This window comes from Aythya marila (assembly GCF_965140915.1).
Source record: "Aythya marila genome assembly, chromosome: 1".
NCBI lineage: Eukaryota > Metazoa > Chordata > Aves > Anseriformes > Anatidae > Aythya > Aythya marila.
In genome coordinates this window covers 146089584-146109900 of record NC_139042.1, presented here as the reverse complement: position 1 = coordinate 146109900, position 20317 = coordinate 146089584, and the positions used below count along the sequence as shown (strand labels likewise).

The window sequence follows — 20317 nt, the reverse complement described above, 5'->3', positions numbered from 1 at the left end:
GAGATTTTTTAGCCAGTTCCATGGTGAGGTGGGCACATGATAAATATAGGAACATAAGGCTAGACAGACACTTTTTCCTACTAGTTAATCACAGGTACATCCCTAAAATCCTTGGGATGAGTTTCAAAGAAACAAAAAGCTGTGAGGAGAAATGCTTATTTAAATACGTGTTTTGCAAGGTAAGACATTCCAAGGGGAATGCAGCAGAATTTATTCTTGGTTCAAAAAATAGACATGAGAATACCCCAGACGTCTTTAATCTATAGGACTCTCAGTTCAGCAATTCAGCATATATTTTTCAGCCCCAGCCTCACAGTTGAGCAGCTGGCTATCCAGCCAGATGTGTAAGCTATCAATTTTTGGGGACTTCTTCCAAGCAGGGTTGTTTATGAACATTTTTGACCAAAAGCATTTTTGATGAAAAGATGAAATAACCCACAAAAATGTATTGATTTCAAAAATATTTCACCTGAAAAGAGTTTGTGATCCAGGGTTCGGCAGCTACCTCTGGTGACAGAGTGAGAGAGAGAGCAAGAGAAGCTGGAAAAAGAAGGGAAGAGGGTGAGAGAGAATCTGAGTAGGAAAAAAAAAAAAAAGCTTTACGATAAGAAGACAGATGTTTCTCTACAATTTCATTGTGACAAAATGTTAAGAATTTTGTTTTTATTCCACTGGAGCACTAAAATTCATTTTAAAACCTTGAAACTTGTGAAATCAAATTACTACCTCCCAGTTAACTTTATTCCTAAATTTTCTCAGCTGAATTTTTTACCCAGTTTCAATGGAAATATTGGTAATTCCCCTGATTTTATTATCTGGGGTGCAAGAAGCTGAATGAGAGCTAAAACCTGGTTTTACTTGTCAAGAATAGAATTTCACTGTATTCTTCTGAATGGAAGTAAAACAGAGGAATCCCTTTCTCAATTATTTCCTTTTGCATGAAGCTGTCCTGTCATAGGAAGACTGATAGTCCTACACTGCAAATTAAATTGACTGCCATGGCTTTCCTAGGTATGGAAAAACACAGAGGTGAATTCTGCCATCACATATGACAGTAAAATATTTCTTTTCTTGTGTCAATATGATTGTAAAGTGAATCACATTTTCCTGTGTATGCTGATGAGAACTTACAGAACATTTGATTTCAACCGACATCTCTCATCACTCTGTATAGAACTACCATTCTACACATATGAGCAGAGACAGGAATATTCTTACCTCCTAATGCAAGATGCCCTGAATCTGCTGGACTGTTTCCTGCTGGCCCCAGTAGGGTTTGAATCACACCTGTAAGGAGGTTTCTCTCCCTTACTGGGGCTGGGCCGCTTGCTCCCTCAGAACAGTACTGTGGACTATTTTTATTTTTGTCATGCCACAGAGTCTGTCTCTCCTGCTGGAGAGGCAGTTGTTATGGGAACAGATGTTACTCATCAGGCAGACCTACAGGCAGAGGCATTTTAAGGTAATATGACCTCCCATTATGAGAAGTACCGGATCTTGTTCTTGAACAAACAGAGCTCTCTTCTGCAAGCCCATGGGTATTTCTATGAGTTGCACAATATGGCACTGACTCCCATGGGCTACCATAATTTATTCTTGTATACTAAGTGCATTCTTGCTAAACAGAGAATAGCCAGAAAAGGCAAGAAGCTTCTCTTGTGACCTGGAAAACAACCAAGTTCATTTTCTGAAATATATATTATAATATATGAGTTTGTGGAATGTAAACACCATAATAATTGCATGGAAAATATCCAAGGCAGAGAAATCCACATATAAAAAATTAATTGTTTGATATTTGATAAGTGGTTGGGAAACATTCTCAGTACAGTAGTTTCTCTTCTCTAAAGAGCTTTTTCGCACTGCTGAAAATTATTCCTGTCCTTTCTGTGGTTGGGGCTGGGGACAGAATGGGGGGATTTAGTGGGTTTCACAGAGTGTACGCTTTTGGCGTAGTATGATGCCAGGTCTTTTTTACTGTTAGTGCCTGCCAGGACAGGCAGAAGCAGGGTACAGATGGTTTGACCTGGATCCCCATCCTCACTCAAAACACAGCATAGGCTGGCACAGGCTGGAGTATACTTTCACAGAGCATGCTGGCAGCCATGGTCTGCTTCTCAGTCCTTCATTTATCTCCCTAGCAGTCACTGGGAACAGCAAAACAAAGGGCTAGTGCATAAATTTATTTCTGTAAACCATTTCATTGGAAATATGAACTGTGGTAAGGGTGAGGAACCAAAATGACGCCATTGGGGGTATTCAGACTAAAAAAGGGAAGGCAAAGGGAAGTGGTAAAGGCTAGATATTGCCCTTCAGATTGTGAACTGCACACAGAAGGTACTTATCAATTACATCCTGCCGACTTGACTGTTTTCCACTTGTCCTGACAGGATCCATTCCCTTTAGTGCAGATGTATCTTGATGCAATCATTATAATTTTTTGTTGAGAACAAATCATCAACATCTGTCACAAAACAGACTATGGAGTTGTTTACACTGAAAAAAAAATGACTGATACGCTATGGCTGTCAAGGTTTGTTAGATAAATCCTTCCTTTATGTTATGTTATGTTGCAAAGTTAAATATCATAAGGATTTAATGGCTTCTTTCAATCCTCTGAAAGTGTAAAAAGGTCAAGACATGAAAGAGGAAGCAAATAATCTATACCTGAAAATTATATTGAAGATTTAAATTGGAATACCCAGCAATCTATGTGCATTGTTACTTTAAGCATTTTTCAGCATTCAACTCTTAAACAAAAATAAAATATTTTCTAACTGTTATTCCCCTTTGATCCAGTTTGTCTCCATTCCAAACATATGCAAAATGGATTTTATTTTTTCTGTAGCAAGAAGAAAGTTTTGTATATTTCCCTGAATTGATTTTGATTCTGAACTGCACTGGTTTTGATTCTAAATTCATTCTTGGCTCCATTTAAAGCCACAGTGTGAAAAAAGAGAGAAACAAAAACCCGAAGCCGATGACAAATATACTATGCACATTTGTCAGAATTTATTACAGACTTCAAGAGAAGTGATAGATCTTGTCTGGGTTATTGGTAAAAAATACATTTCAGAAAATCCCCAAATATCAGAAGACTAATGTCTTCACTGCATGGGTTACCTTCTGCAATCCATCTAAAACTAGAAACTGCTTTGGAAAATACTACTGCTTCTGTGTGGTCCATTCTTCTTATTTTCATACACTTTTTTTTTTCCCTCTCAATCAACAATAATCACATCCTAGCAGAAAAAAAAAAAAAAAAAAAAAAAAGAAAGATATTTTGTGGGACTGCCTGCATCTACTTTTCCCCATCTCATCCTAAAGAGTGCTTAAGGGTGAAATAAAGAGTTTCTGTGCATATCTTTAAACAATAAAGAAATCAGAGTCATGGAGCTTTAACAAAAGCAAACTAACATTGTGTCAGTAACACAAAATAGCATAAATACTCCCTCAAAAGCAGTGGGAAATTTTACTCGAGTAGGTGGCAGTGTTGGCATCAACATTGCTGCCTCAGTGCTATTGTCAGGGCCTGAAGATTTGTACAGCACTTAAACACATCTTGCTCACTGCTGTTCCAAGAGTCTAAAACTGGTGAATATATTGTCATAGGCCCAACTGGTTTGTATTCAGAATCACACAATGGAAAGTATAGGTAGCATACACAAAAATACAATTGCTCTAGTTTCAGGAAACAACTAAAAAGAAGCAATTTCCTCAAAGATCTGGATAATTATGTATTTCTACTAAATTTGTGCTGTTGTTACTATTACTATTGTGCTGATAGTCACCCAATGGTACTAAGACAATTACTCTATTATCTTCCTATAAGTATAGTTTTGGCTGTAGGTATGGCTTTATTTTTCAGGGCCTGGATAATCAAGAGAGTATTTGTGTTCTGTCTTTGGGCAGCTGACATTATTCCACTTTAAATCCTGCAACTTAATGCACTGTGCAAACCTGAAAAATAAGCTTCACAGTCATGTTTTTATCTAACAGTTTCTGATTCACAAAAAGGGATTTTTACTTCCTGGACTAAAGACATAGAGCTGTGACAAGGAAGGTTCAGGCTGGATGTTAGCAAAAGGTTCTTCACTGAGAGGGTAATTGGGCACTGACTGGAACAGGCTTCCAGGGCAGTAGCCTGCCGAGCCTGCCAGAGTTCCAGAAGTGTTTGGACAACACTCTCAGACACTTGGTCTGATTTTGGGGTGTTCCTGTGTAGAGGCAGGAGTTGGACTCAATGGTCCTTGTGGGTCCCTTACAACTTGGGATATTCTATGATTCTGTGACTAGAAGTGCCGTCACTCATGTGTCACCTTCTTCTTGCTAGGATTTGATATAAGTAACACTTGCTCCCAAAGTGTGCAAAAAGCCAAGCCTTGTGGCAAAGATACGGCAAGGCTTTTCTCTTTGCTCCTGTGGAACTGTACCAAAGTACACATACATGTATATGATATGGTTGCCCATACAGTAAGACATACAGAGTACAGTAGTTCATTCCCTTTGAGTATCACCTTCAGTATTCTGCACCTCAACCTAGAAAAGCTATTTACACACTGGAGGGTATTTGCAGAAAAGCAACTGAAAAGACTTCAATTTGTATTTGCTACATTTCAGGCAAGTAAATAGTTCAGATCCCTTTAGCTTTAGAAAACTAAAACGGACCTTTTTTTTTTTTTTTTTTTTTTTTTTTTTTCCCCAGTAGCTGGGGTGTGGGGAGCTGGAAATCTAGTTGTTGAGATCAATAGAAGTTTATAACACAGAAATCCGAGCACAAAGTCTTTGGAGTAAGAAAGACAATATGAATCTGTTTTTAAGGGGAAAGGAAGAGGTTACTGCTGTTATCCTCAGGTCCTCAACATTGTCTGGTTTCTGTGGCATTTCACCTGATGTTTACAGCAGCTGAAAATACAGTATCCTGGAACATGAGGCTGACACCTCAGTGCCTTCCAAATGGGTGTCACTACATGTCCAAGGTGAAGTAAGGAGTAAAAAAAGAAATGAAGAGAAGGAATGGGAAAACTTATTGGGAGCTTTATTAACATCATTTTCAGAACTCCTTTAGGGGGTTGGTTAGGCAAGAAAAAGCCCCTAGTGAACAGCCAGATGTCATGTCAACTGAGGATGGGGCAGGGCTTGTAGGAATCTCACAACCCATAATGCTGGGCTGTGCAAAAAGAAGAGATGCAGTTGTGTAACAATGATCCATAACTAAAAGCTATTTTTAAGCCCTCTCTGTATGATATCCATGCATAGCCTAGTCCACACCCCCAGTGCACATTGCCAATTAACTAGGGAACTGGGGTTCTCTAGTTAAAGAGAGTGTTCAAAGTGTATCTGCAGCTGCAGAGAGCTACAGCTCTTTAACATACATTTATATATAGGCAGTGTAAAGCTGAAACTGTGAATTGTATAGATCTCAGAAAATGTTATCCATCATTTGAAAGGTGGTATAACATGAATAAAGCATCTGAAAGTCGTGACTTCTTCATCCTCCATATAAAAACATTCAGCAAGACTGCCCCCTGCAGTGTCCTAGTACAAAGATGTCACCACTCATCTCTAATCACTGAGTAAGGAAGTAAAAATTGAAACATAACAAAAAGCCTAAAGCTAAGAAATACGTCGATGTACCAGATGTCATATCGGCCAACTCCTGCAGTGGAAACTGTGCAATAACTCTGCTGATAATTGGCATCTTATGATAGTGAACCCCTCCTCTCCCATTCTCCTAGGTTCTGCCTATTTGTGTTCATCATGTGCTGCAGGGTCTAGCTCAAAATGTGAGTAAGAGACTAGAATATGCACTACACACAGACAATGAAACAAATACCTGGCATGGGGAGCTCATAAGGAAAAAAAAAATAATAAAAAAGATATTAACAAGTATCTGACAAATGTCAGGAAAAAAAATACATTTTTATTTTTTTTTTTAATGTGGTCTGTCTACCTTCCTCATTTAATTTGTAACTTAAGCAGGTTTTTTCAAAGCAGCTGCCTACATTTGCTATCTACCTTTTGAAGCATCCCACTGCTCTCTCCAGAGGGCTGAGTTAAATGGATAGGATCTCCACCTAGAGGCACACAAAGGCAGCTACCACGCAAAGCAGTCATTTTCATCAGTAGTATGGACTCGGTATGTGCTGAAAAATTAGATGTAACTGAAGTATCTCAGGTAGAGAAGCCCCACATTTCATTACAATTTACATTCTATTACAATTTAAATTCTATTACAATATACATTTTATTATAAATAAGGATCAGAGATATATTTTGATAAAATTGGGAAACCATTAGAGTTTGATTTATTGTTAGTAGCAAACAGGCTGACTACTGAGGTATAATTAGACTGTGGTACCCACTGCACAGACATACATGCTCAGGCCTGCACTTATGCACTACAACCAGTTTTATTTAGTCATCACTTTGAGCATGATTCAACTGCAGAGTAGGCTATAAAGAGTCCAGAAGAATTATTTCTCTTTCCGTTCCTGCACTGTACTACTGTTGTTGGAATTTGACTGAAGTTCCTTACACCAGTCAACCCAAGCAAGGAAAATTTTATCTGACTACTACTATCTTCTTCAAGCACTTTGTTAAAATATCCATACCAGAATTCAGCCTAAAATTATAAATATTCATAGTCCTGGGAAAGGTTCCCTTGGTAAAAAAAGTTGTTTTCTGTTAAGATTGAACTGGAGTTCATTAGATTCCAGAATTTATTCTCTGAAGGAACAGAGCCATTATAGGTAAGCTTTCTCTCTGCAGCCCAGTTTGAACTGGAGGCACAGCAGTTCATTATCTTCATATCAGCTATCATGCCTGTACTTTTAAATAGAAAAACCTTATGAGAGCTACACAAAGTTTCTGGGTGACAAGCAGCAAAGCTAGGGAAGAGGTGAGGGTTCTCTCAGAAGGCTGAGAGAAACAAGCTCATAATTTGTTCTGAATACCTGGAGATATAACAGAATACATAACAGAAATTAATCCCTTATTTAAAATTTATACATATGGAAAAGAAAAGAAAAGAAAAGAAAAGAAAAGAAAAGAAAAGAAAAGAAAAGAAAAGAAAAGAAAAGAAAAGAAAAGAAAAGAAAAGAAAAGAAAAGAAAAAGTTACACGTTCTTTATGTTTGTGGGTGTTTGTTTTTTTTTCCTAGTTTGAAAGAGTTTTTTTCTGCCAAAGCCTGCAAAAATATTGATAATGAAAAAATAGTAAAGAATGATAAGACAGTAAATGGGGTCTCTCAAAGAACTGCTGATTAAACCACTCATCCTGCCAGTGTGTTCAGTAAAGATACTGTGACTGTGATTTCAGTGAATCTCTGCAAATCCCTCCAAGGTTTGGAGGTCCTTGTGGGACCCTGAATAAACTTATTTTATGAGTCTTAACAGTGGGAGTGGACAGTGGAGGCTCCTACTGTTTGCTGCAAATTTTGCAACATTCAGCAGTGTCTCTGTCAGGAATATTAATATATTGCTCAAAGAGACTCTTACTGAAGTTAAAAAAAAATAAATAAATCTTTCATTTTCCCTTGATTGGAAGTGGTGCTAGCATGCTGCTTTTATCAGTGATTTCCTTATTCACTCACTTAGATCTAGCAGGCTCACTTGTGAGATGTCTCTAGCTTATCCCAAAACCTTCTTTGGAAGTATCTTTGCTCAGCAAATGCCTTTTAGAGTTCTTATCAGTCCATTATGGTCACTCTTATATGAAGTACTGAAGAGCTTTAAAATCTAATCCCTTCAATTTCTGTGTCCATTAACCTAGGGCATTTTTACACATCTTCCATCTTACTTAACAGCTTACCTAAGACATAGATTAGAAGTATAGAGAAGAAAACTGACTCAAATATAAAAGGATTTGGCCCAAAATCTTTGCAAGTATTTAAGCATATATTGTATTCTAGTTCAAACTTGTTTCTTAGAGGGCAACTAAATTTTTTTATTTTATTTTTTTTGGTCTGGATTTCTGCAGACCAATTTAAGGTAATGGTACTGAAATGGTGAAAGTACATAATTAGTTCTATACCTTACCAGAAAAAAGTCATAACTGAATATTTCCATAACTGAATCCATATTTCCATGTCCATTCTGCAGTCTGAGATTTTTTGTTTTGTTTTGTTTTGTTTTTGTGAAAGAGATATAAGATCCAATACATACACAAGTTTGTGTTCCTCTCCTTTCTGGAAATATGGTAACAGTACTTACACTCATAGAATGCTTTAAAATCTCAGACGAAGTGCTTGATATAGCTAATTATAAACATAGTTGATCACAGCTATGCATGTTTACAGTGAGACTGCATGATCATCTCCCCTTTTGTGGACAGAGAACCTCAAAGATTAAATATTCTTTGCCAAGAGAGGCAATGTTTATTTAGAATTTTATTTTTTTTTTGTAGTTTTTATGTTCAGTTACTACATTATTATAAGCCCTCTAAGTCTCTGACTGTGTCACATTTCGCTAAATGACTGCTACCTACTTTAATTACACTGGCCTGTTGCAGACTAATTGAATTTTTGCTCCACTACAGGTTTAAGAAATCCATGTCTAATTCTAGCTCTGATGCATGGCTCCAGATATTGGTCTCAACACACTGCAGTTACACTTAACAAGGTAAAATACCTTAGCTTTGCCTATTAATAATTCACCATGGCATTAACAGAAGCCCCTATCTTATGTTAAACAATAATGTAATGTTTAACAAGGTTAACTTAATAACAGGAAACTGGGGGACTCGTCTCTGACCATGTACCTTCTGTTAAAATTATATTTAGCATCATTGGGCCAGGAAGGTTGGAATGCATAAGAAAATAGTCTCAAGCTCTCTACTTATTTTGATTTTTTAGAGAGACATTACAAAGCTTGATCATTTCAAACTTTGACCTCTTGCATGCTTTTAAAAACTAAAAAAAAATAAAACAGGAACATTTGAAATGCAAGCTTTCAAAATTGCTAAATGTGACTATTTGAAACCCAAACTATTCAAAGCCTGAGGGGTAATAACTAACACAGTATAGAGAAAAACAGGCAATTATTGTGTAAATAGATTTGCAGATCTGCACTGTGAGGCATGAAAAGGTTGCACAGAAAACTATTCCCGAGTACTATGGCTTCAGCCTCTCTATCATGTAAAGCTTGATAGTAGCTTATGACTACTAAGCCTGATACCCTATAACCCAGCCCCTGTCACAGGAGCTGCTTGGAAACAGGTATGTAGAAAAAAGTGATTTTCCACAGAGGATTTTGCACATTGCTCTTTTCACTTCAGAAAGGAAGACAAAGAGATACAGAGCTGCTACTGGGTCATGGTGATAAATGTAAATTATGTTCCTTCCACATCTCATTCTTATTCCAAGATGAGTTAAAAACCAAACCAACCAACCAAACAAAAAAAAACTTCTGACAAATTTTTTGATTTTGAAATTCAGGAATAGTGCTGTTATATTTTACTATAGGGCATACTTTACTTTCATGGCAGAAACACTACGTCAGCTTCACTAAGACTGTTGCTAGATTTACTTGACATGTATGAAGTCAATTGCTATCCCATTTCTGGTTTTGAGGATCTCAAACTGTTTTTATTAATATCCTGAAATTTCATAATTGTGCTGTAGGTTACTCACTCCTTTCCTTCAGCAGACTTATCTGCTGTTTTCTGCATGTTTGCCATCTCTGCTTCCTTACCTGAGACCAGCTTTCTACAGTGAACTTATCTGAGGAAGAAAAGACTACTCTTCTGCAATGTCACCACATGGCCCAGTTCATTCAATCTAATATCATCTTTCTTCAAAACTCTTTAAATCATTGCTTGATGGTAAAACAAGCTTATGGGAAATGAAATACTCTCTAGATAGGAGTACCATCTAGTAATATTCTTAGAGAACAATGTCCTCCATCAAACTGCTGATTCCCTGGGGTGTCATGTCTGAGATTAAATCCCTCCCATTGTGCCATGCAACAGCAGAAGAATTGCTCAGTAAGAACTGCTGCATTGCAACATACCTCTGTGCAGCACAACCATATTTGATGGGCCTAAAGAAAGACCTACCGGGAAGTGTGGAGGAAGAGAAAATAAATGAAATGAAAACAAGAAAGAAATCATAAAAAAAAAAAAAAAAAGCTGATGACCAGACTGAGCCGTGAATGAAGAAGAAAGGAAGTAAATGAAGAGAAAGCAAGAGTCACTGCAAGAGAAATGAAGAGTTCTGCAAGAGTGTTCACCTGGGCTCTTTGAAAAATATGAATGTATTTCTACAACCTCTGGATGTAATGACAATTTACATGGTTTTCAGTTCTCCTGACACTTCCTATTGTTCAATGAAATAATTTTCATCTTTTCTGTTAGAACTGAAGTGAATAACAACACAAATGAATATTTCTAAGAATTTCTTTGAACACCAGTGCCCATTCTAACTCCTCACCTTCCTTTTCTCCAGAGAAAAGAAAAGAAAAGAAAAGAAACCAAACAAACACATGATGTAAACCTCCTAAATAAAATACCCTCAATTCAAGGTATTGAATCAGGCCAATTTAAATTTTGCTTTGAACTGCTTCTTTGAAGTAGTGAAACATTTCCACACAAGTCTTATGAGGAGTAGCTAAGAGAACTGGGCTTGTTCAGTCTGGAGAACAGGAGGTTCAGGGGAGACCTTATTGCTCTGTACAACCACCTGAAAGAAAGTTGTGGGGAGCTGGGCATAGCCCAGGGAGGTGGTGGAGTCACCGTCCCTGGGGGTGTTGAAGGAAAAGTTGAATCTGGTGCTTAGGAACATGGTCTAGTGGGTGATATTGGTGGTATGGGGATGGTTGGACCAGATGATCTTGGAGGTCTTTTCCAACCCTAATGATTCTATGGTTCAATAACAAAACAAAATACCAATAAAAAAACAAAATAACAATAACAAAAATATTAAGAAAGTTTCACACAGATTAAAAAAAAAAAAAGTTTTCTGCTTAGTTTCAGTAGCTGCCTGTGTTATTCCATGCCAGCCCATGGAGACATTGATGAGCAGTCCCTTATGTTTCTTGCTTATTGAGCAAAAGTCTCAAAGCATTGAGTGACTTGAGGATCTGAAATTTCACCTCCAAAAGTCATTCAAACATTTCATTTCTTATATCCTGCTGTCATTTACTGAGACTTGATCACCATAATCTCTTTGGAGAAGGAGGTTGAAATGATTTATTTAAAGTTATACTTCATTCCCTAATTACGAATAGTAATATATTCAGTTTTTCTATAGAGATGATTTTTCACTCTGTAGATTGCTATTGCTGTTTCCTATGCTGATATTTATGGTGTGGATATTAACTTACTTCCCTCTTTCCCTGTCATTCTTTTCTTGTTCAGTTCTGCAAAAAAGCCATGATTTTAGATCCAGGACCCCTGACAATCAATTCTGTGATGGGTCTGCCTCCAAACGGTATGCGATTCAGATAATACCAGCAGGATTTAGGTATTTATCTCAAGGTAAAGCTTATTTCAGAGGGGCTGAAACCATTGCAAATTGCATTTTTTTAGGATTTCTGTATTCTTGCTTGTGATCCCTTGTGAATACAAGTCATGCAAACATACAATTGAAAGAAATTACATGAAGTAAACAGTGAAGGAGATGTGTTACTGAACTCCTGGGACCCCTGCAGCCTGGTGTCCAGAACACTATGTCCCTGCTGTCTCAGATGAGTTGGCAGAGGCACAGCTCAGCACCACGGAACAGCTGCAGCTTTCCATAGAGTCACGTCCTGGGGATTTGAGTTGTCTTTGTGTCTCCATCCCTTCCCTGCTTGCTGTATTACTAAGTGCTGACCCACATCTCCTCTCCTCTCCTTAACATGGACACTTCTCCCTCAGATATGACTGTAGTCTATGTTCTGAGACAGACCCACATCACTCTTGTAGCTTCATTTTTTTTTTTTTTTTTTAACTTTCAGCCTAGTGCAGCACTTGGTTCCCCTTCAGCCTCTCTCACTTTTCTCATCATATTCTTCCCTATTCTGCAGTTCAGATCAGTCTGTCACACTGTCACATTTTCTTAGGTTACACTGTATTGTTTTCCTCATCTTCTCATTTTTCTTTAGCTTCTTCCTTTTGCTGGCAGTGCCCAGCTCCCATTCCTCTGAATAATTCCAAATGCAGAAAGGTGAAAGGGCTCATGCAGTCTTACAGAAACCTCCTAGAGGGTCTAGCAGGAATTGATGCTGTGATGACACACTATGGTGCTATCCTCCCACTTGAAATAAATATTGGGTGATGATGAGAATAAGTTCTTCCATACAGCTTATAGAAACTATCCTAACCTTTATCTTTTTTTTTTTTTTTTTTTTTTTTTTTTTTTTTCTGAATTTTGCAAGAAACTGTTACTTCAGGACTGACGGTTCCAAAATCATGAGAGCCAGTTTTGCTCCTTGTTTGATGAGAATTAATACTAGAGCACTGTACCCTATATATTACTACCCTATATGTTATGTAAGAGAAGTAATGGAAATTGTTTTGAATGAGAAATGCATCAGATCTGTGAGTAGAGCATCACATGTAGCCAGTCAAGACTGAGGTGCTCTGCCAAAACTTGTGTTTGACTCTGAAGTGAATCAGATCCATCTGAGAAGAAATTCTATTTAGTAAGTAAAAAGAATGGTGTATTGTGAGGTTAGATTGAAGGGATAGTAATAGAACAGCAGAGAAGTGGCAATATTCAGTATTAGAAATGACAGTGCTGAGGGGAAAATAAAGTGGTATCCTTACCTAATTTATGTATATATAGTAAATAATTATATTAAATATAGAATGTATGTAATATATGTTCATTTTTTTCTCATAAGCAAATTACACCAACACAGCTGCTGTGCTCATTAGCAGTGGTATGACCGGGTGGGAAGGTAGAAACAGAATGGGAGGAATGAGAGGAACATCTACCTAATTTTTCTTTACAGAAATTTTTGTTTCTCAGTTTCTCTAAGAGTCTGAGACTGAACAAAGCCTCAGTGACACCACACTGATTTGAAGATGTCATGTACCCCAGTCATGTATGCTTTGTGATAATCGTTTAGAAGTGTATGGCTCAAAGGCACATTTCACAGCTTCTTGTTCTCAGTTACTCACATTATAAGACTGTGACTTCAAAGGGACATCTAAAGGAAATGTTTGGAGAAAAAAAAGAGAAAGAATGTCTATTGTGTTGTGTCACCCCCCACCTTATTTTATTTTATTTTTTCCAGTTCATGATATAACAGGCTTAGGATACTTTGGTATAGCTGCTTCTCAGTAGGTTATTTTTTCCTTCTTACTTGACAAAGAACACACAGTCAGGGAGAAAACTGTGTGATCCTAATCCACAGGCAGTCATCTTAAAGTGGCTTGTCAAAGTGCAGGCAGGTGACTTTCATAGTATAAGCAGGCTCCTTGGGACAAGCTGGAATGATGTCCAAGGTAGTGACTCTCAGGCTTTTTCACATCAGGACTCATAAAGTAAATAAGGAAAGTCTCTGAAAGTTGTTGGTGTCCTTCCAGTCTTTAGGCAACATCTTTGAGATGATGTTTCCTCCTATTTCTAGGTGCAAATGATGTTCAGTTCTAATTCAGTCAATTTCAAAATATTCAAGTTGTTTTCTTTTTTTTTTTTTTTTTTTTTTTTTTTTTGGAGTGGGGGAGAGATAGAGGAAGGGGAAGACAGACAATGTAAAAAACATACATACATTAGGATTAGATTTTTTATATATTTTTAATGAGTTTGGGATCTTTGTGTTTTAGTCTGAGAAATACAATACAATGATATTGAATGGTTGATACACAGAATGACACTGAATGGTTAAAACACAGACACTTTTGTTTGTAGGGAGAGGTAATAGAGAGGTTTACAGTCAGGTTAATGTTTAACCTCCTAGGCTTTCTAATGTTATGGTTAGAAAATGCCCTTTAAATTTAATTATCTGCTTCTTTACATTTACTATTTCACAAATGAATATTTTAAAATGTCACTCATCTCTCTTTACAGACATCTATAATAATTTTGTATCCACTCATAATGATGCTGGTCATCCTAAGTAAATGCCACTCAGCCCACCATGCCATTGACAGCATCATTTATTCTCTTCTTAATTGTCTGAGGTTTGCATAATTCAGACCATGTAATTCAAGGTATGCTTTCTTCTTTACCTCTCTAAACATTATAAACAATTCAAATCTTAGCAGATTGTGATTTTTCATCTAAATGATGACCATTTTAATAAACCAAGTAGTAAAACTCTTGGTAGCTATTTTATATTGTCCTGAGAAAATAATTATTCCAGAAAAAGATCTAAAGTAAAAGTTGATTCTATGCAGTTATTAATGTTTTGACAAATAGAAAATAAATCTCCGGAAGTAACTTAGTTTGGCTTCTGCATAAGATACAATATATTATCTGAATACCTCATCTTAATACCAGCTTAATAACCTGCTGCCAGTACATTTTCTGTATTGTCATATCAGTTTCTTAGATATTTGGAAGAACATTTAACATTATTATTATTATTATTATCATCATTATTATTACTTTTGTTGTTGTTATTATTATTCCATGGGGGATTTTGTGAGGGTCTGCTGTTTCTGAAAACAGGTGCAACAGAAACATGAAAATGGCATTGGCTTGACTGTGTGATAAGGTTGGTCCTTACAGGAATAGATGGCAAGGAAATATTTATCAACACGGTATCCAATATTTATCAAAATGGTGTCTAACTTCCTGCCTCATGTTACCAGCTTACAGTCCATGCTGACTGTCATCATTAGCTAGGTGATCAATGGAGAATGACAGCACAACTAGGTAAAAAAAATGCGTATCTTCCTAATTCTCATACTCCTGCATGAGATGTTTCCTGGGGGCCTGGGAACCCTCTGCTGAGATGGAAAGGAAAGAAAGACTGGTACCATGGCTGCTTTATTTGCTCCAATGGTCTTGCGTATGTTTCTAAGACTTCACACAAGAGATGTCTTATTTATTCACAGAAGTTGGAAACAGGCAAAGGACAAAAAAGGTAAGGGATGTGGAAAAATACAGCACAATTCCTTACTTACACATTACAAAGAAGTGCATTAATTCTCTCTTTTATTACCTTCATGGTAGGTATTACAAATATGTAATCCATTTAGATCAAAGATAGCATAGTTGAATTATATTACATGTGCAAATAAAGTCAAGCACCCAAAAGATGGCTTTCCCAAATAACACTATTATTCCTGGTAACAAGATAAATGTCTTTTCTAGCTACTCCTGTTGGGTCTTGTGATTTACTTTATTTATGCCCCATACTTTTACACAATCTGTTTATAATGAAACATGGCAACACAGTTCATGATTATTTTCAACTACTGATTTGGCAAAAAGACAAAGAGAACAGAACTCTTACATTTTTCCTGGGAAAATCTCTCCTTGCTGTCTTGTAGTCTTCACAGGTGAAGGTGGTTTGATGCTCTACATGAATGGCTCAGTGCTCCAGACAGTGAGAAACTGATGCAATTTGACCTGAACTAAACAGAACCAATATGCTTTAAATTCCTGTATAAATACGCATGGACTTCAAACTCAAATAGCAGTTTGAGTTTGAGGCATTCCATTGAATTTTTTATGTCCCTGTTGCCCACAGATTGAGATACCTTCTGTTCTTTCAATAGTGGGAACGAGGATGATTTCTGAGAACAAGTAAATAACAATCCAACGTATTCTGATACAAAGAGTGTATTGGTATTTGGCTAGGAATAACGGCAACATAGTAAAAGGAGGAAAAGTTCATGGCTTTCATACTAATGTTTGGTTTTCATAGTTATGTTTTGCAGTCTCCTGTGGTCAGAAAGTGGTTTAATCTGCCCGTGTTTGCTATTGTTGGTATAAAAGTCAAGCTTATAAAGTAAATGTGGATGGGTGAGCCAAAAGCTTTTATTTTACAAGGACATCTACAGGAAGTGATGAGGTGTTTCAGATTTTACTTTCTGCAAATGAAGCTCAGAAAACAATGTTTGGGGCTTATAATCAAGCTCACAAAGGTATTGATGATAAGGAACAACAAGAAGTTTAGTACTTCATTTTAGATAAACCGTTCATATTTAGGATATGCACATATGACTGTCTTAAGCCGATGAACTCAAGAACTGTCTTAAGCCTATGAACTCAAGAGCGCTCACGGCAATATGTCATTTCTTGTTCCTGAACAGCCAAGACATGCTGTTTTGGGGCTTCACCTCTTTCATCCCCTTGGGGCCCAAGAAAGGCAAGTAGAAAGTCTCCTGGGAGAAAAAACAGATGAAAGTTTTCTTTCATATAGAACATAAAAGAAAACTTGAATGAGAGATTGTTGTGAATAAGCTATGCTTGTCTCCCCCTGTCCAGGCAGTTTAAAATCAGGACTGAGGTTTAAAAAGTGTTTTGAATGTTTGTGAGTATATTTCTAAATGCTTTTGTCAGCTATGAAAGAATCATCCCACACGATTTGGCCTCACCACTTTGAGTGGGTAACAGTGTTCTGACTCTGATAGGTCTGTTTCCTTCAGAGTGAGACATTGGTGATACAAGGCAAGTGCTTGCAGGTGAAATTTCCTTATTTATAGAAGCCCTTTCCGTTTCCCTCACCAGGGCCAATAGGAGCACTAACAAAGTCTGTTTCTGGCAGGCACCCTGCAGGGATATCTGTGACCCAGAAGCTCTCTTGGTTTCCATGAAAATCACTCAAAAATGAACATCCATCTCTACCCAGGCACAGCCTTTCCTTGCCAGCTCAGTTCTTGAGACTGCAGTTAAGTACATCTCTCAAAATGTGGATTTACCCCTGTGTACTTTGCAACAGGAAGCCTTGGGGAAGGACCTCATTAACCAGATAGGCTCCTGTGTTCTATTCATTGAACTTCAAAGATTGGGTCTCATCCCTCCTGACATTAACATGGTTTGTCATTATCTTTGGGGCCAATGGGCATCTTCTGTCCTGTGGTTTTCTTTAGTACTTGCTAGCTTCTAATACCTTAATTTGAACCAAGCATGGTATGATGAGCCACTGTGCAATTTCACTGAATTTATGAGTGGGTTTCATCTGGGATTGTCTCTTGTACAGCTGGGCAGTGCCTTGCACAGCAAGTTCCTTACACTGTCTGAAGTCTCTTGCTATTACCGAAGTAACAATTAGAGAATAATAGTGTTCATAACTTGTAAGTCATAGCAAAGGTATACAAAGAGACGTAACCTACAAAAGAGTTTCATATGTACTTGTCTCAAACTACAAGTATAATTATAGTTCTTAAAAACATCCATGACTTGTCTATTCAGAAGATACCCATGTGCCTGTTCCTCTCATAGGACACATGTAGAAAATCTGTGAACAAAGAGCAAATGCATCCTGATGTTAGAGATCTCTGGCATATATTTTTTGTTTGTTTGTGTTGTTGTTGTTATTATTATTATTATTTATTTATTTATTTATTTATTTATTTATTTATTTATTTATTTATTTTTCCCCACGTGGTGGTAAGATTCTTTTATTTTCCTTCCTTCCTTCCTTCCTTCCTTCCTTCCTTCCTTCCTTCCTTCCTTCCTTCCTTCCTTCCTTCCTTCCTTCCTTCCTTCCTCTTACAGCCTTGCCATTTTTTTTCTTATTCTATTTTCTTGGCTATCTCCTCATCCATTTTTTTATTCAAAGACCTGCTATAACACCAATAGTGGCCATAGCTGCCCCAGAAAATACAAAAGGTGGTTACAGATAACAGCTATTAAAACAAATATTTTTCCTGGTTTCTTAAGAAGAACCTTTACAGCCAAAGATAGAAAATCAAAACCCCACAATTCCTGAAAAGTATGATCTGTCTATCCGTGCATGTGTTTGTATGGAATGCAAATTTATATTCTACTGTAGTTTTATAATTTTATAATTCCTTTTTGTCCTCTACTGATATATTTATTGATATAGTTTATCTGTGATGCATCGTTTTACTGTTTATATGTCTTCTTGTCATAATGAACAGAAGGGGATTTGGACAGAACTGTGAATATTAGACAAAGGATAGCAAATCCAATGTATTCCAAATTATACTGGCTAATTAACAATAACCAGTGTTTCCATCAGAAAGTGCACACTTGTTGAGTGTGAAGCATCTCTGATGTCTGTTTCTCTGTATTGTTTATTTTTGAGATTCAGAGAATTAATCTGAGTTCTGTCTGTACCTAACAACGCTCTCTGTTCATAAAAAAAAATACACAGTATTTGCTTGCATTAGATTCACCTAATCTAATCTGCAAACATGCTATTTTTGTACAAGTTTGTATTCTTAAGAATGAGTTAAATATCAGGGTGATTATGAAAACAGCAGCTGACAGGAGAATATTACAGAATTTTTGTGAAGTGAGTTGTGAATTTCTGCACATCAACATTGGCAATGAAAGCCTGCCTTGGAGAGTGCTGAGAGTAGGGGTCTACTGTATAGGCTACATTACTCATCCAAACACCAGTTTCAGAGTCTGAAGTCCCATGGTATATTGCCCTGAAAAAATCAATAGGTCAAAACCGCTGTGCATGCCAATAGCAAAACTTCTGTTGCTCTTGGTATGTTCAGGATTTTTCTACCAAAAAACAAACAAACAGACAAAGCAGAATCGGTATCTGTGGATAAGTCCTGGTTCATTGTTTTATTGGATCCAGAATTATATTCCTGTGTTCTTTACTGTAAACTACCCTGGGATCATGTTTTCTGTTCATCACCTAGGGGAAAAGTCTTTCTTTGGTACACCCTTTGTAACATTCATAGTGTTGAACCAAGCGCTTCCTGCTTCCGAAAGATAGCACTCCCCTTTCTCACCTTAGCATAAGGTCATACAAAACTACTGAGGGCCGTGACTGTTGTCAAGAAGTTGTCAGACATAAGTTCAGGCAAAACAAAACTGCAAAGCAGAAGGCTGGGTTGAGGGTTGAGGCTCAATGTGCTCATGGGTATGCCAGAGCTGTAGATGCAGTCTACTTTGTAGGCTTCTTTTTTTCAAGAGTATTTACTGGACAATGCTTGCCCACTTTTAAGCACCTGTTGCAGATCACCTGGCTGGCAATTGCAGTTTGTTTATGGTCAAATGGATCTCTACGTATATAATCATTTTAAGTCATAAAGCAATGTGGAATCCTTAGCTGATAAAAGCATTTTGTGAATGACAGAGGATAGCAAAAACACCATAACAAAGGACATAGTAATAACAAGAACAGACGTGATAAGCAGCAGAACAACTAAGGAATAAAATTCCATCTTTGTAATTCACCTGTTCTACGGAGAAGATAGGGAGAACAGACATGCCTTTATAAATTGGGAATTAAAACTGAGGAATTAGCTGCAAGGATCAGAGCTACTGGAATGAAATGGAAATATCTCATTTACTGCAAACAGAAGAGAGAAAAATTGCATAACTACCATGGGCAAGTGTTTCTCTGAATTAAAATAAATAAATAAATAAATACTGAGTGAATTGGACAAAAGAACAAATAAATAACAGGAAAATATTCTGAACTCCCTCACCTCCTTCCTCCCTCCTCCTCCCCCCCACCCCCCCCCCCCAAAAAAAAAAAAAAGGAGAAATAATATTCCCTGTAGTAGAAACATTAGTACTAGATTCTGACTTTTCTTGTGTTCCTTTATGCTACCCCTGTGGTGTAAAGTAATGGAAAAGCTGCCAGGCAACTAAATATTCTTTCCCTGCTGGAAAATCTCTGGGTGGCATAGACCTAATGCTTAAAAAACACTTAAAAATATGAATAACTTCAAGATACCACAGGTGGCCACTTCTAATAGTTTAACACAAAGGGCACTAATTAAAGTCCTCTCTGTGTAAAAGGAAAGACACAAGGCAGTGGTATATATGTTTTACTCAAAATAAATAAATAAATGGAGACTACAGGAAATTTCTAAGACACTTGATGGATTGGAGATTGGGTCTTACACTTCAGTCACTGAACCCATACACAGCAGCAGAGGTAATGTAATATTCCCAGGGGCAGCTGTGCTTTGCTCTGCATCTAGCAGAGATGTCTAGTCCAAAAATATTTTTGTCCTGTTGGAGATGCATCTTAGAAAGTAATTTGAGAGCAAGCCATAGGTAGGTCCAAAATCAGGAATGGAGGATATACCATTTGATATCCTGAAGAGCACAGCACATGAGGGAATGTTAAGGGGCTTGTTCAGCATAGAGGAGAGATGGCTTTAGGGTAACCTGATAGAAGCCTGCCAGTACCTACAGGAAAGTTACTGAAAAGATGGAGCCAGACATTTTATAGTGGTGCAAGGTGGGATAATGAGAAATTGGGATAAGGTTTTAATG

General features: G+C 37.2%; 1 protein-coding gene across 7 annotated transcripts in view; it reads right to left on the bottom strand.

Annotated features, from left to right (window-relative positions):
- CHRM2 (cholinergic receptor muscarinic 2) overlaps positions 1-20317 on the bottom strand; it is a 111329-nt gene that overhangs the window by 11045 nt on the left and 79967 nt on the right. For 3 of the 7 annotated variants that reach the window (XM_082763419.1, XM_082763421.1, XM_082763425.1), the window contains one exon: positions 470-540. The exons of 1 other annotated variant lie outside the window; for it this stretch is intronic. The gene's annotated coding sequence lies outside the window, so the exon portion shown is untranslated. Of the gene's footprint in view, positions 1-469; positions 541-15389; positions 15511-20317 lie in introns of all 7 variants that reach the window. 3 more of the 7 variants (XM_082763420.1, XM_082763422.1, XM_082763424.1) reach the window with 3 other exon arrangements.